General features: G+C 50.6%; 1 protein-coding gene and 1 long non-coding RNA gene across 3 annotated transcripts in view; one reads left to right on the forward strand and one right to left on the reverse strand.

The window, feature by feature from the left end:
• Positions 1-17,431, forward strand: part of LOC100998183 (E3 ubiquitin-protein ligase HERC2-like) — a 60,382-nt gene that overhangs the window by 12,406 nt on the left and 30,545 nt on the right. The gene's annotated exons all lie outside the window — the stretch shown is intronic.
• On the reverse strand, positions 1,352-2,197 carry LOC116275886. Its single transcript, XR_004185228.1, has 2 exons — positions 2,158-2,197; positions 1,352-1,500 (listed from the first exon to the last, which is right to left on the reverse strand). It is a non-coding gene; the product is annotated as an uncharacterized LOC116275886 (long non-coding RNA).

A 17,431-nucleotide genomic window follows, 5' to 3' on the forward strand; every position in this document is an offset into this window, starting at 1 on the left:
TATACCAGATCTGTGCATTTCACTGAAGATAAATTATACCTCAAATTAAAAACATTTTTTAAAAGAGAGATGGGCCAGACGCAGTGGCTCACGCCTGTAATCCCAGCACTTTGGGAGGCCGAGGCGGGTAGATCACCTGAGTCAGGAGCTCGAGAGCAGCCTGGAAAACATGGTGAAATCCTGTCTCTATTAAAAATACCAAAATTAGCCAGGCATGGGGACACAGGCCTGTAGTCCCAGCTGCTCAGGAGGCTGAGGCAGGAGAATTGCTTCAACCCAGTAGGCGGAGGTTACAGTGAGCAGAGATCACGCCACTGTACTGGAGCCTGGGCAACAGAGCGAGACTCCATCTCAAAAGAAAAAAAAAACAGACAGATGAAGGTTCCCAACTTTCACTAAAGGCAGAGTAGCTTGTTATAGATTAGCCGCCCCACAAAAGCAGTTAGAGAAACTGGACAAAAATGTGCCCCCACCACCAAAAACAACTGTTTGAAGGTAATTGGAGACCTCAGTCAGAACTTGAGTGACCAGGCCTAGGAGGTGACCCTGACAGTCTGTAGTGCTTTTCCCACATTGGAGACTGGTGAACAGTAGAGGGCTAAGAGGTTAAGAAACTGAGTCTGAAGTGGTGGTTAAGAGGCTGGAGAGCCTAGCTGAATGTTTGGCACTCACAGGGCTGAAATGACCTCATGAGAATTTGGGTCCCAGTAAGGAGATGGGACCTTGGTGGGAACCCTGGAAGGGTCACCCCTAGGAGTCCAAATGAATAAAAAATAGGCCAGCCCTCGCAAAAACTAAAGCCTGCTTTAAACCAGCTTAGTCCCAAACTACACGAAGTTGATCTGCGCTTACTCCAATTGTGTGCCATAAAGTCAAAGTCAATACTCTCTGGAGGCAGATAAAAGTTTACTAGCAACGCCATAAGACAAGACAAGACTAAATGAGAAAGAACAAGAAAAAAAACAATACAAACATACAAGAAAAAAACCAATAGAAACATACATGTAAGGAAGATAAGGAAGAAAGTTGTTTTGTTTTGTTTTTTTTTTTTTTTTTTTTTTTTTTTTGGAGACGGAGTCTCGCTCTGTCACCCAGGCTTGAGTGCAGTGGCACGATCTCAGCTCACTGCAACCTCTGCCTCCCAGGTTCGAGCGATTCTCCTGCCTCAGCCTCCCAAGTAGCTGGGATTACAGGCATGCGCCACCATGCCCGGCTAATTTTTGTATTGGCCAGGCTGGTCTGGAACTCCTGACCTCAGGTGGTCCATTCACCTCAGTCTCCCAAATTGCTGGGATTACAGGCATGAACCACTGTGCCTGACCAATATTTTGCCACAATTTAAAATAAATAATTTTTTTTTTTTTTCAGGTTTGGGCTCAGACTATATTCTAAACAGTCACATGGCGGCTGACTCTTCTCCAGGCCTTCTGCCGGGTTTTACATGTTTATTGTTTTTGCCTTCTTGTCATGTGCTCGGTAGATGGCAGCTTCCAGGTGCTCCTAAGGGGCCAGAAAAGAGAGTGAGAAGGCACGGAGGCTGCCAGGTCATCCCCCTCAGGGCCTCACCCTCATCAACTCCCTCAACTGGGTCTCCTGCAACTATTGGGGGGTCACCTCGGCCAGCGCTTTGCCCTGAGCTTCCTGCTGCTGCAGCTGGGCAGAGCCTCCTTCTCAGAGGCCAGCTGCTGATAGGCTGCCAGGTACTGCTGCAGGGGACCCAGGGAATGGTCTCGCTGCTGCTGCAGACTCTGAGCCTCTTGGCTCTTCAGCTCCACCTGCAGGATAGGCGTCAGGGTAGGCAGTGGCTGGCTTCCAGATTCTGGGCCCATAAACAGGGTGGCGAGGGCACAGTGGGGCTCTGCTATCTGCCCAGGCCCCTGGCTCCTAGCCCCTTCCTCCAGGTCTAAGTGACTGCCTCCCTTGCCTAGAGGCCCATGCCTCCCTCCCCAGGCTCAAATCTCACACCTCTTCTCCTACCACAGCTGCACGCCACAGACTGGTGGTGGAAAAGCAGAGGGAGCCAACCACCATCTGCTAAGTTGTGGTGAGGGCGTTCTGTATGATCTCCAGGGTTTGCAACCACCTCCGCCTGCTCCCCCAAAGCTCGGCCTTCCGCCCCAGCTCCCCCAGCCTCTCCTCCAGCTCCTGCAGCCTCACCTCCTGCTTCTGCATCTCCTCCTGCTGCGATTTTGCCTCGACGTTTTTCCGAATGCTCGATTTCGATTTTGTTTTTCCTGAAAAAGAGTTTATTTTTTCCCGAGGCCTGACGCTGGAAATTTTGCGCGACGCTCTCGGTTTTTCCGGAAGAGATCTCGAGCCGAGTCTGATCTGACCCGAGTTTTGAAATTTGCCGAGCCGAGCCTTGCTCTTTTCCGAGCTCTGCCGGAGGCCCGGAGCCCCGCCTTTATGATCTCGAGCCTGCTCCTTCCTCGATTTTTCCCGCGATTTTGGTTTCTCGAGATTCTCTGACTTCTCGAGCCCTCGCCTGACGCTCTTTTTCCGAGATTTCCCGAGCCGACGTTTCCGAGCCCGATTCTGAGCCTGATGTCGCCTGATTTCTGATTTATTGCCCGACGCGCCGATTCTGCCTGACGTGCCTGCCGATTGATCGCCTGGCCTGAGCCTGACGCCCGCGATTTGCCATCTGACGTTTTCCGATTTTCGGACGCCTGACGTCGCCCGGATCGCCTCGAGCCGCTCTTCCCGAAATGCCTGATTTGCCCGACGACGCTCTCGAAATTCGCCCGATTGTCGGTTCTGACGTGCCTCGAGTCGCTCGAGTCGAGCGCCAGAGTCTGATACGCTCGAGCGGATTTTCCCGGACGATTTCCGGAAATTCTGATTTGTCGACGCCGAGCCTGCCCGAGCCTTTGATCGCCTTTGTTGAAATGCGCCGAGCCGAGCTTTCCGATGCCTTTCCGAGTTTGATTTTCTTCCCGAGCCTCTGACGCTCTTCCGAGTCGATTTTTCCGAGTTTTGCCCGAGTTCCTGATCTGTCCTGTTCTTGCGCCGAGCCTCGACGAGTCGATGCCCCTGGGGTACAGGCGGTCCCACAAGTTGTTCTTCCACCTGGGCTGAGCCACGCATACACTCTGCAGCTCCTACCCAGGTGGTCAGCCTCCTCCCCAGCTGCTGCTGGAACAGTGAAAGTGCTTGCCTTGAACTTCAGAAGGAAAGCTAGACCCACGGATAGTCATATAAATGCACTATAAAACAATGGTTTTCACCCAGTGATCCTTTCAAATACATATTTTAAGCCCTAACTCTGAGACTCTTGATCTCAGGCAGGCCCTTCAAGCCAGATTTTAGCACACCTCTAGAGGATTCTATGGTGGGACCAGAACAAGGGCCCAAATTCTTCCAACTCTGCCTGGAGCCTCCCATACCTGCATGATCCCTAGACCATGGTCCCAGCCGATCGGGATCCCACAACCCCGGGCTGCAGCCGCCATGGGCAGCAGGAGCTTGGCCTCTCCAGCCTTTCTAGCTCCTTTACGCTGAGCTGGGATCTCAGACTTCAGATTCTACAAGTCGGTTTTTTCTTGTAGTTCGCATTTTTCTCTCAGCTCATCATCGGTTATGCTACTTCACTCAGAGTGGGTAGTAGAGAAAGGAATGAACTAAGAACAAGCGACTGCTTTGGTGATCAACCCTACTTTCACCCCACAACCACAGAACCGTGGTACTGGATGGGACCCCAGGAATTTAAAGCCCCAGGTGGCAGGCCAGAGAAGGACACAGCTGCCTGGAGGCTGGCCCCCATGAGTCCTGCGTGGGCACAGCCGCACTAGAGCTTCCTGTGCACACACATGAAAACCTGTATGAGCTTCCTCACCATGCTCACCACCCACCTCCCAGCACACCCCCACGCCAGAGCCCTAGACCTCCCCCATCCCACGACATCCCCCATCCTACGTGTTCCTGTACAGTTCCAGGACTCAGGGCATCCCTCTCCCTTTGCCAACCTCATGCTGCAACAGAGAAAGGTGAAGTCAGGATAGAGCAGGGCAGAGGACGGGCTGGCCTCCACCAGGAACAACAGCCACCGTGGACCACACTCCACACACCACTTCCCCCACCCCAGTCACACCTGACATGCCTCAAGGCACTTCCCAAGCCCAGGGTCTCCTTTGGTTTTTCTTCTTTTGTTTTGTTTCTTTCTTACTTTTCTTTTTCTTCAGGCAGAGTTTGACTCTTGTTGCCCTGACTGGAGTGCAATGGCGCAATCTCAGCTCACCACAACCTCCGCCTCCCGGGTTCAAGCAATTCTCCTGCCTCGCCTCCCGGATTAGCTGGGATTATAGGCATGTGCCACCACACCCGCTAACTTTGTATTTTTAGTAGAGATGGGGTTTCTCCATGTCCGTCTGTCTAGTCTTGAACTCCCAACCTCAGGTGATCCGCCAGCCTCGGCCTCCCAAAGTGCTGGTGGCCATAGGTGGTTTCTGTATTAACCTTGGCCTCATTTGTCTCTTCTTCAAAGAACTCAGTAAAGGTGGAAGGACAGGGTAAAAGAGACTGGGACCATAGCTGGCTAGCAGGGGGCCCAGAGCATCAGATGCATTGCTATTGTTCTTACTGTTACTACTACCACTGTTGAACCTTTACTGGACTGCTTCACCAGGCACCGCGACCACAATCCCATCTAATCCTCACAACTTCCATAGGAGAGACGGTTACCACATTACCTCTATCGTATAGACGAACAAATATGGGTATTATAGCTGCCGCCTACATCACGTAGAGCTGGGATTTCAACACCCATGTATATCTGATTCTAAGCCCATTCTTTCACTGGGGTAGGCAAAGATAAGAAGGAGGAAATAATCATTCGTTGACATTTTGAAGTACGATAGATTGAACCATCCAAAACCTCAGAAAGTACAGAAGGGAAACATCTCCCCAACACTGCACCTCTCCTGAGATGTTTATGAATCCTTACAAACATGTTTACAAGGCCCCCATACAATATACCACACACACACACACGCTCCTCTCTCAACACAAATAGTAACATACCAAGCTACTCTTTCTGTAACTCTTTATGGTACAAGTATCCACCGGGCCACTTGGGGACATGGCCAAGCCACAGTCAACATGGGCAGGGCTGGCACTTGGCTCAAGTGCAGCTCTATGTCCAGTGCTCACTCCCCACCTGCCTCAACCCACCCACACAGCAGCTTCACTCAGCCCCTGTCAGCCTCTAACCACCACACACACAAAAGCAGCAAGAAAATGCCGCCTCTCGGCCCCAGGAAGCGGTTCCTTTGTGGTCACCATCTCTGCAAATTCCAGGCATCGCGGCTGACCGCCCTTTTCTTCTGTGTAGCAACAGCAGAGATCCCGCCTAAATCTCTTGGTAAAATTCCATGACCATGCAGGCGGCCGACCAGATGCCTGCAGTCTCCTGGAATGAGAGACATTCAGATGGCCCAAAGGACTCCCCCATAAAGGCCTGTCAAAGTGCAACACTGAAGGATGATGTGGGGTACCTCAGATTCCCACCTCTGTAACTGCTGGACAGCACGCTGGCTGTAATAGCCGCCTGAAGCTCGGGGCTTTCCTTTCACATGTAAGGATTTGTATGGTATGAACTTGGGCCTTTGGGAGAAAAGACAAGCAAGTGCTGAAAGAGAAGCAAAGAAACCTTCTCCAGAGGACAGGAGGGAACTTCACACCCTCCACTCACCTCTAGCTCCCTCCCTAGGGCTTCCTGATGTTGGTGGCTTGCCTTCTTCCCTATAGAAAGAGGGAAGACAGAGCTCTTACTAGGGGAGGCAGAGATGGCACAAAGAGACATGCCCCCAGAACACCAACACCACTGCCCCAGGACAGCCCACCCATGGGGTTCAGGTTATCAGGGACCCCAGTGGGATGGTGGGATCCGGGTGAGCCTTCTTCCCAGGCTGGGAGGGCAAGAGGAGACTGGGGCCTCACGGTTGAGTGCCCTCCAAACCCAGTGCAGCCATGTGGAGCAAACAAAGAAATCAATGCTATCTTCCAGCTGGGCTCTGCCCCGCTTGCTCGTGGCAGAGTCAAAGGAAGGTGACTGAGGGTGGCCCCCTGGGACTCTATTCCCCAGGCCAGGAAGCCGGTAGGCAGGGGCCAGGATGGATTTTAAAGGTAGTTCTCAGACCCAATAAACACCTAACTGGTCAACTCTCCTCAACTCCCAAAGTGGTGCTGACTTGGGTGGTCTTGCTGGTTTTGCCCACGCTTCGGGCCGGGTGGTGGTGAAATCCAAAGTCTGAAACCAGATTCTCTCAAAAAGACAGTCAGGAAACCTTCTCGAGATGGAGTGAGAAGAGTCCACCCTTCTGCCAGCTTGTGATTTAGAAGGTGACGGTCACGTGGTCGCCCCTGTGTAATCCTTAATCTCTTTGGGAGGCCGACGGGCGGATCACGCAGGTCAGGCAGATCGGCGACCATCCTGGGCCAACACGAAACCCCGTCTCTACTAAAAATACAAAAACTAGCCGGGCGTAGGTGGCGGGTACCCAGAAACCTCCAGCTACTCGGGAGGTTGCTTTGAGAATGGCGTAAAATCAGAAAGGCGAGCTTGCAGTAGCTGAGATCCAGCCACTGCACTCCAGCCTGGGCTGGCCAGAGCCATTCCGCCCAAAAGCACACAAAAAAAATAGAAAGGTGCATTCATTCAACAAACATTGAGCACACACGGGTTGGTGGGACTCCAGCTCTTCACAGCAGATATAGGACGGAAAAGACAGGAACCCTCTGTCCCAGGCTCCATTCTAGTGGGTCCCTTTAACTCCTCAGACTCTCAGAGCTGTAATAGACAGACCCTGATACTCTCACCAATTCCCCAGGAAGTCTAAGCCCGGTAGCGGAGAGTTTACAGCAGTCGTGGACTAGGGATTAACATAAAAACAACAATGATAAATCTCGTTTAAACTTCACCAATGTAGGTAAAACCACACCACTCCTATTTTACAGATGTGAAAAGAGAGGCCCAAAGAGCTCAAGGAATTTTGCCCTCTATCATATCCCCCAGCAGATGGAGAGGATTCAAACCCAGAATTCTTGGCAGAAAAGCCGGGAGTTCTTCCACAATAATCTTAACACTACTCCCCACCACCCCTTTGGGTCTCTGTCCCCAGGAGCCTGGCCAGCCAAGACTCACATCCTCATTAGGAGCGGCAACCACCAGAAGTGGTTGGTCTCTTGTGGGTTAGCACCATTATTTATGTTCTTCTTTTGGTGTCGCTATTCTGTACCAACACTAGGTTGGCCTGTATGTACAGTCCCTCAAACTGTGGAAAGGAAGAGCAGTGATACTATGAGAACTAGAAACTCCTACAGTCACATCCTGCTTTACAGTTTATACAAAATACTCTTATGCACCATCTGATTTAATGCCACCAAGAACTGTAGAAAGTGTTGCCCAAATCACTTAGTGACTGAGACGGATTGATACCATGGCTGAACAGAAGGCACTAATGGAACTGAAACTCAGTCTTCTGACTCTGAGCTCTGGGATTTTGCCACAAGTCAGCAGCTGCCAGGGACCAAAACCAGAGGCAGCGCAGAAAAAGCACATATTAATGAAAGGGTGAAAACTGTACAACGCGGTGGTTTAGAGTCATACACCCTCACACGCCTGTTAGTGTGAAGAAGTGCACCACTACCCTCTCAAACTTTAGAGATAATGTATGCTCATGGCAGAAGGCAGCCTTTCTGTGAAATCTAGGAACTTAACACAAAGAGGACAACCCAACCCTCATTTCAGAGAGAAGTCTTGTATATTCTTATAAATGTATGAGACAGTCACCCCTAAGTACATTAATGTTTTGTCTCTCAGTAGACTCAAAGGAAACTGACACTCAGAAAGATGTCTATATTTATCCCAAAGGCACCTGTGCACTCCTCAGGTGGAGACAATATAAAGATCTGCTGTCAAGTTCAGTTTCCCAAGATCTGTTCCACAGAAGATAGGCAAATCTCACTCCAGCAACCACTTAATTGAGGGCACTCCCTGGTCCCGCAAACAATGCAGAATTCAAATCTGAGGTGGAGAACTGCAAACAATGTTCAGTCTCTGGAGAGGTGCTCTGAGAAATCAAACAACCCCATTTCCCTGCTACCCAGAACACTGTCAATGTTGGAGTCACAGGGAGGTGAAGGCTACACTGTCAACATCTGTGTTAAGGGAGTAAGGCAGCCTGAAATCCTCTCTCTGAGGTCCCACAGTCCCCAATCCCCTTCCAGCTGTTCCGTAAGCAAACCAGAGGAACCATGAAATGGGCAAGAACACTTTAGGGGACTGGGTCCTAAGACCAAAGACCGGTCTCGTGGCAGTAATGGACAGTTCCCAGAGGGATCTCAGACATTCCACCTCGGTGGCGAAAGTGGGGGACACATGAGCGCAATGCCCAAGCTGTCGCTTTGAGATTGGGGGAGGAGTCCCAGGATTGGGACCCAGGTCCCTGGAGATGCCCCAGGAGGCCAGCCTGTGCATGGGAGGTGAGGGCTGAGCATGGAGCCGGGGAAGCCCCAGGAGTCACCTGTCCAAAGTGCCACCAGGTGGCAACCGTGAGGCGCAGGTTCTAGGGCACCCAGGCCCTGAGACGGAGCCCAGTACTCCAAGAGGCCTGGCCAGTAGCAGGAGGTGTTTGAGAGTATGGAGTGGAAGCCCTGAGGCTCACTGAGCTCAAAAGCCACCGGGGTGACTGGAGACAACAGGACTCAACAGGAGCTGGGCTGGCTCACACAAGTGATTCTGGTGGAAGCCCAGGAGGCACTGGTTCAGCCCGGCCCTCAGCAGGCACGACTCTGGCAGCCTGACTACCGGGAGGGCCTGGGGCCGGGGTTGGGGCCGCAACCGTGCTTTTATCTTTTCCTCACTCCTGGCTGAAATTTCATCGGTCGGTCTCTTAAATACCTGGCGGGTAGGGCGGGTTAGCCATCAGCACAATCCAGGCGAGATGGAACGATGGGCATCTCCAGTCACCACCAGGCTGCACCGAGCCAGAGGAGGCGTAACCAGCCACAATTAGAATGCACAGGGCGGCCCCTAATGCTTCAAGCCTATTTGGGTCAATGAGAGTGACGGGTAGAAGGAGGCGTGGCCGGTGACAGCCTCGGCCCCTTGTGCCAGTCCCAGATGTCGCCATGAAAGCCGCCAATCAAGGTCCCCGCCCACTCCAGGAGAGGGCTGGCTTTCAATTTTAAAAACTTTAAAACTGTATTACCCTCAATTATGTATTAAATCCTATTAAAATGGAAATTTTATAGTGTGCTGACATTTATACAGACTAGATGGACCAAACATTCCAATAAGATAAAGAATCACAATGATTTCTCTTTTAAAAACTTCTCTCATCTGCAGTATTATGAAGATTTTGTTTTCAAACACAAAACAAAAAACAAAAGAAAACGAGAAACATGTCTAATATCTTTTAAAACATAGTTTGTAGCCAGTGTGTGGCTCACGCCTGCAATCCCACCCAGCACTTGGGATGCTGGGTACCTGGAGTTCAGGAGTTCAAAACGAAGAAGCAATGACAGTCCTGTCTCTATTAAAAAACACAAAACTAGCTGGGCATGGTGGTGCAGCCCTGTAATCCCAGCCACTGGGAGGCTGGAGAGTGAGGAGAATCCCTTGAACCTGTAGGCAGGAGGGCACAGGCGAGCCAAAATCATGCCAGTACTGCACTTCAGCTCAGCTTACAGAACAAGACTCTGTCTCAAATGAGCAATACACACACACACACACACACACGGGACAGCCTACTAATAAGCACTCAAAGGTCTTGCTAAAGCTTTGAAACGTGCCATGGTATCCCTAAAGTAAGGCTTAAATGTTATGATGGGGGAGAGAAGACAAGAACTCCTACTCTCTGCCGAGGTTAACTACCAAATCCTATTTTTCAGGAATCTCACCGCCTCTAAGCCCTGAAAATGAAACTGAATTTCAATGGATACTGAAGGTATGACTCTTCTGCAATCAATGAAACCAAGAATGTGTCTTCGTCACTGTGTAGTGCTTGCTACCTGGGATCAAGGATTGATTCTCATGATTTGCCTCCATTATCTGTGTGCCTTGGTAATCAAATTAAGTTTTTCTAAAGTTCTACAATTTACAGTTGGGTATATAAGAGTATGCTTCTGTAAAATATAGTCTCTGGAACAGAGCACTTGGGAATGTCTTTATGATGCAATTTGTGGCCCCTCCTGTTCTGATGAATCAAGGTGAAATGGAGTAGGGACCAAGCAACTACTATAACAGTTCCTCCAGGGTGTTCAGGTGGAACTGGCATACAGCAGGTAGAAAATGTTTCCTTCTGTGGGTCCAAAGCCATGAGCACCATATGTTCTGCCCTCGAGCACGGCTAAATAGAAATAAAGACATAAATTTTCCTTCCACTTCACCCTCCAGCCAATGTTTATTTGTACTCTAAATAGAAACTGAATGGCAATGAGAGATTTCATCTAAAAGTATAAGCCATGCTATCGCCTCATCCAGCCTGATCTCATCTAGTACCATTTATATCCTCTTATATATGTAATATTGTGAAAAGGATCTTCATAAATGTAAGACTCGGGCAATAATGTAGAAGTTCTATGATAAAAGACCAATTAGATCTGAATGTCCAAACTTACTAGAAGAAAAGTGAAATCACTGATCTCTGACCTCGCCCTCTGCCTGCCTTGGCCTCCAAAGTGCTGGGATTACAGGCATGAGGCAATCACTTCTGGCCTTATTTTTCCTTGTTTTGAGGAGTACATTTTGCAAGGGTGCCCAGGGTGAGATGACTGTGAGATGGGTAGGTGCCTCCCCAAGGTGCAACCCGCCTTGACGTCTCGGGTCTCGGGCTCTGCCCAGGACTGTCAGTGGTGCTTCGCAGTTCCCTAGTTGGGTGAGCTCCAGTTCTCTTCCCACCAGCTGAGGGGCCCAGGCTGCAGGGAAGGCCAGAGAGAAGGGAGTTAGCTGCCCGGGACCTGGGCGGCAATCCACAGCAGGAGCCAGAGCCCACTTTCCCGCCTGGGGAGAGGGAGACTTGTGATCTCATTGTTTTCAAGGATTCATCCAGCTCTGTTTTCCTGGGCCAAGGGTTTGTCCTGGGGCACCTGTGGCTGATGCCCTGGGCTCCAGCCTCTCTATCCCAAGTGGAGCAGGGCTGAGCAAAGTCACCTCCACATTCTTGGGCTTTCATCCCCATCCTGAGCTGTTTGTCTCTGGGCTTCCCATCAGTGCTGGGTGCCCCTATAGAAGCCTCCCAGAGTGAAGAGCTAGCTGCAAAGCGATGTGATCGGAAGGTGGTGAAGGTGAGACAGCAGTTGCTGCCTGAGCGTCGTGGCTGTCCAGCCACTGGGCAGGCCGTGTCCACTCTGCCCGCACAGCAAATCTATCACTGTGACACGGGTTTTGCAAAAAGAAAAAGAGATTCACAAGACCGCCAAGTGAGGAGGTGGGGTATTTCAAATCCTTATCTCCCTGGAGATAAGGCTGACGGCTGTTTCTAGGTTAGGAAGTGTGCTGGTCTAAAATGTGGGGAGGTGATTGGCAGTGGGGAAAAATGAAGTAACAGGTTCATTTGTGCAAGTGCTATCAGGCAGCTGGTCAACTCGTGGCTCATGCCTGTAATCCCAACACTTTGGGAGGCAAAGGGCATCACCTGAGATCAGGAGTGTGAGACCAGCCTGGCCAACATGGTAAAACCCCATCTCTATTAAAAATACAAAAATTAGGCTGAGGACATGGCTCATGCCTGTAATCCCAGCACTTTGGGAGGCCTAGGCAGGTGGATCAGGAGGTCAGGAGACCGAGACCATCCTGGCTAAAACAGTGAAACCCCATCTCTACTAAAAAAAAAAAATATATATATATATATATACAAAAAATTAGCCAGGTATGGTGGTGGGCACCTATAGTCCCAGCTACTCGGGAAGCTGAGGCAGGAGAATGGTGCGAACCCACGAGGCAGAACTTGCAGTGAGCTGAGATCGCACCACTGCACTCCAGCCTGGGTGACAGAGCGAGACTCTGTCTCAAAAAAAAAAAAAAAAAATACAAAAATACAAAAATTAGCTGGGCATGGTGGTGAGCACCTGTAATCCCAGCTACTCGGGAGGCTGAGGTGGGAGAAGTGCTTGAACTCAGGTGGCAGAGGTTGCAGTGAGCTGAGATCGCGCCACTGCACTCCAGCCTGTGCGACCGAGCCAGACTGTCCAAAAACAACCAAAAAGCCTGGGTGCGGTGGCTCATGCCTGTAATCTCAGCACTTTGGGAGGCCAAGGTGGGCTGATCACCTGAGGTTGGGAGGTCGAGACCAGCCTGATCAACATGGAGAAACCCCATCCCTACTAAAAATACAAAATTAGCCAGGCGTGGTGCTGCATGACTGTAATCCCAGCTAGTTGGGAGGCTGAGGCAGGAGAATCGCTTGAACCCAGGAGGCAGAGGTTGCGGTGAGCTGAGTCACACCATTGCACTCCAGCCTGGGCAACAAGAGCCAAACTCCATCTCAAACAACCAACCAACCGAACGAAAAACAAAACAAAAGAAAAAACACAGTGTAACAAGTTATTATAAAGTTACTGCTCAGGGACCAGCTTGCCCGTCCTGTGCCTTTAGAGGGAAGCTCCCGCCCACTGTTCTTCAGTTTTATATCTTAAGTACAGGAGTCACCAAACTAGGCCTATGTACCACAGCTGGCACCCAGCCTTTATTTATTTATTTTTTGAGATGGAGTCTCTCTCTGTCCCCCAGGTTGCAGTGGAGTGGCACGATCTCTGCTCACTGCAACCTCCGCTTCCTGGGTTCAAACAATTCTCCTGACTCAGCCTCCCGAGTAGCTGGGATTACAGGTGCATGCCACCACGCACTTTGGGCGTTGGCCTCTCAAAGTGCTGGGATTACAGGCATGAGCCATGATGCCTGACCCAGCCTTTTTGAAAATGAAGGTTTTGGCCAGCACGGTGGCTCACGTCTGTAATTCCAGCACTTTGGGAGGCCAAGGCAGGCGGATAACCTGCGGTCAGGAGTTCGAACCCAGCCTGGCCAACAAGGTGAAACCCGTCTCTACCAAAAATACGCTTAATTAGCCAGGAGTGATGGCATGCACATGTAATGCCAGCTACTTGGGAGGCTGAGGCAGGAGAATCACTTGAACCCAGGAGGCAGAGGTCGTAGTGAGCGAGATCACCCGATTGCACTCCATCCAGCCTTGGCAACAAGAGCGAAACTCCATCCCAAAAATAAAAAATAAAAAATGATGTCCTTTTTTGCATCTCAACCCTTTTTTATATTTTTTATTTTGAGACAGGGTCTCACTCTGTTGCCCAGGTTGGAGTGCAGGAGCCTCATCTTAGCTCACTGCAGCCTCAACCTCCCCAGCGCACATGATCACCCCCCTCTAGCTACAAATGGCACAGGTACAGGTGGGCACCACCATGCCAGCCTAATTTTTGGTATTTTTTTTTTGTAGAGAGGATTTCATGTTGCCCAGATCTTGACTCCCGGGGCTCAAACGTCTCTCTGCCTCCACCTCGAGTGCTGGGATTACACAGGCGTGAGCCACCATGCAACCCATAGCTTTAGAATTAAAAGTGTATTTCACTTTGATATTGGTACAGCCGCCCGTGGGTTTTGCTTACTATTTAAATGTTGTATCTTTGCTTGTCAGCTTTGCTTTCAGTCTGACATTTTTGAATTTAAAATGTTTATCTTGTAGGTAGCACATTGATGGATCATATTTTCTTTTTTAATCCTTTCAGCCAGCCGGCTTTTCTTGTTTTGTGAGACAGAGTTTTGCTCGTCACCCAGGCTGGAGTGCAATGGTGCGATCTCAGCTCACTGCAACCTCTGCCTCCTGGGTTCAAGCGATTCTACAGCCTCAGCCTCCTGAGTAGTTGGGATTACAGGCGCCTGAAACCATGCCTGGCTAATACCCATTATTTTTACTAGCTAGAGGCGGGGGTTTCTTCATGTGCTCCGGGCTGGTTGGCGGACTCCTGAATAAAGGGCAGTCCTGCCTCAGCCTCCCAAAGTGCTGAGATTACAGACGTAAGCCACCACACCTGGCCAAAGTGAATTTTTTTTTCTCAGAAAATCTACTCCATTCTTTTTCCCAGAAACCAAGTTTGTACAACTAAAATAAATATTTATATTCTAATTTTTTTGTTCTGAGGTCTTACTGAGTTTTAATAGAATTTCATCTTTACATGTTTAAAAAAATTAGAAAATACAGATAAAACATAACTAAGTTAATAATAACATCTTTTCCTTCTGTTCAAAGTTCATTACTATTAGCCGTGCAGTGGCTCACACTTGTAATCCCAGCATTTTGGGAGACAGAGGCGACGGATCACTTGAGCCTAGGAGTTCGACACCAGCCTGGGCAACATGGCAAACCACGGTCTCTACAAAAATACAAAAATTAGCTAGGCGTGGTTGCTTGTGCCTGCAGTCCTAGCTATTGGCAAGGCTGAGGTTGAGAACCACGTGAACCCGGTAAGTCAAGGCTGCAGTGGTGCAGCCTCTGTCCCCCAGGCTGGAGTGCAGTGGTGCAATCTCGGCTCACTGCAATCTCGGCCTCCCAGGTTCAAGCAATCCTCCTGCCTCAGCCTCCCAGTAGCCGGGATTACAGGCGCGCACCACCACACCAGGCTAATTTTTGTATTTTTAGTAGGAAAGGGGTCTCACCATGTTGGCCAGGCTGATCTTGAACTCCTGACCTCAAATAATCCACCTGCCTCGGCCTCCCAAAGTGCTGGGATTACAGGCGTGACCACCATGCCCTTTTTCCTTCTTAGAGGCAGGATGTCACTCTGTCGCCCAGGCTGGAGTGCAGTGGCATGATCTCAGCTCACTGTAGCATTGACCTTGAGCTGAGCGATTCTCCTACTCCAGCCTCCAGTGCTTTGTGATCTGGGTGTGTGCACTACACCTGGCTAATTGTTAATTTTTTTTTTTTTTGGAGATGGGGTCTTGCTATGTTGCCCAGTCTGGCATGGGATCCTCCAACTCCTGGCTTTGAGCGATCCTCCCTTCGGCCTCCCAAAGCCCTGAAAATTACAGACATGAGTCACCATGCCCAGCCTATATTGTTTGCATATTTCTTCCATTGTGTTTTGTGGTCGCTGGAGGTCTGTTCCTTCTTGGATTCCCGGCACAGTGTTCCACAGCTGCTCCGACCCTGCCCAAGACTTCTGCTGCATTCAGTTGAAACACACAGGAGGAAACTTCACTCCCCAGCCGACCACACAAAGATCCGTTCTCATCCCCAGGGCAGCTGGTCTCCCCACTCGACCCGCGCCCTGGATAGCTCCAGTTGCTGTGAGCGCGACCACCCGCCGCGTGATTAAGAGCGCTCCGGGCCGGGCAGTCTCCCGTGGGAGTGGGGCGTGGGTGAGTGCGGCAGAAATCCACCTGGCGCCACTTGCTTGACCCTGGCCTCAGAGGGTGAGCTCAAGTGAGGTATAAAGCGGGACGGGAGGCGAGAGCCGGGAGGACAGCGAAGCGCTCGTCTTCACCATTGGCTGCGCCCCTGGAGCAGCTTACCTCGTTACAGCCATTGCAGGGTGGGGGAGGGGCGCAGGGTGTCGCGTGCACGCCCGCCGCTGGGAGCAGTTAGAGGGCAGGGGATCAGGCTGACGGCTGTGGGAGGTGTCCGGACGCCGGCGGGGCCACGCGGCCCGGCTCTGCTGTCAGGTCCTGTGGCCTGGGGCACCGGGGCGGCGGGAGGCGGAGGCAGAAGTGCGGGGCGCGGGGCTGTGGGAGGCGGAGGCGGTGCGGGCGCGGGGCTGGCGGGCGGCCGAATCTGGGAGGCAGGCGTGGGCGCGGCGGCCGCACCGGGACCTGCGCGGATAGCCCGCGGGGCAGTCTCGGGCCTTTCTCCATCTCTTAAGTGGTGGTGGCTGTGGGTTTTTCTGCAGGCGGTCGTTTTGAGTAATTTGTTTCACGCACGCGCCGTGCTGTGGAGTAAATGCTGCTTTCATGTGTCCCTTAAAACGGTGGCTTTCCTCGTGTGTGTGTACCTTTTGCATTTGAGGGCAGATGACATTGTGACTTGGTCTCCTGTGACCGTCCGTTCTCAAGCTCTCGCCAGCGTGGTGCAAAACCCGGCCAACCCTGCCTACCTTGGAAGGCGGCTTTCCCTTCCCCACCTCCCTTTCCCCTGCATCTCTTCCCTGTTTCCCTCCGCCCCCTCCTCCTTCCCAACTGTTCTGCCACCTCTTGCTGTTCTGTGCTCTGCTGCAAATTTGGGAGTTACTTTGTAAATTATTAAAAAGCCTTAGGTCTTAAACATGTGTGTTTACTTGCAGGCCTGAGAACCCGGGACGCTGGAGAAAAGCTGCCCTCTGAATGTTTGGCTGCCACCCAGGCTCGCCTTGACTCCAAATGTTCCGTTGAAAACAGATACACAGGTGGGGTTTGGCATGTCTTTGTCTTGGCGTGTTTCTGCTTCCATGTTTAAATTTCTCGATATAAAGGCTATTTTAGAGGCATGTAGATTAGTTACTCTTCTCTATTGCCAGAGAGCAGGTTCTTCCTCTCTTTCATCTGCCAGTCTTAGCCGAGGCTGCATGAGGCTCACGCCTGTAAATCCCAACAGGCCAAGGCGGGTGTGGATCACGGGGTGAGGAGGTGGAGACCATCCCGGCTAACACGGGTGGGGAACCCATTCACTAAAATACAAAATTAGCCGGGCGAGGTGTGGCCGTAGTCTACTTGGAGGCTGAGGCAGGAGAATGCAAAGGCGTGCTTGAACAGGCGGCAGAGCTTTGCACAGAGCCGAGATCTCACCTGCACTCCCGCCTGGGCGTGACAAGCTGGGCCATCTAAAAAAAAAAAAGGTAGCAGTCTTTATGGCTGTTTTTGTAGATTGTGCACGGCTGCCTTTTAATTAGTTTCTTGCGAGTGCACTACCCTTGAGATCTATTAATTAGCAAAATTTTTTCCGTATTTATTATTACTGGCTAAGAAATCTGCCACACTCCTCACCATATCATGATGACTGTTATGTGTTACTGATAGTATTTCAGCTCTTTAGTGAACTGTGGAGGGGAAAATTGGAGAGGTCAGTTGCAGTAATTATGGCCGATAGAAACTCACTCGTTTTATGAGGTCTTGTGTTTGTGTTTCTGGAGAGACATGAGTGAGTTCAGTTGAGCTGTTTGTTTTGTATTTGTAACCAATACAAGCACTAAGGACAATTGTGTTGAAACTGAGGTCATGATGTTAGGATCTTGAGGGCTGAAGATTCCAAATCAATGGTGTGTATATAGAATTCTATCTGAGTTGAAATTTCCCCTTTCTGGACCTCCGGATGCTGAGGCTGACAGTGTCCATGTGACAGTGCCTTCCCTGACAGAAATCAGCAACCTTTTTTTTCGTGTCAGTAATTCATTATATTTTTAAAACTTTTAACCTCTTTCTCCTAGTCCTCAAATACTGATTTGTTAATGA

The sequence above is a fragment of the Papio anubis genome, chromosome 7, assembly GCF_008728515.1.
Source record: "Papio anubis isolate 15944 chromosome 7, Panubis1.0, whole genome shotgun sequence".
Lineage (NCBI taxonomy): Eukaryota > Metazoa > Chordata > Mammalia > Primates > Cercopithecidae > Papio > Papio anubis.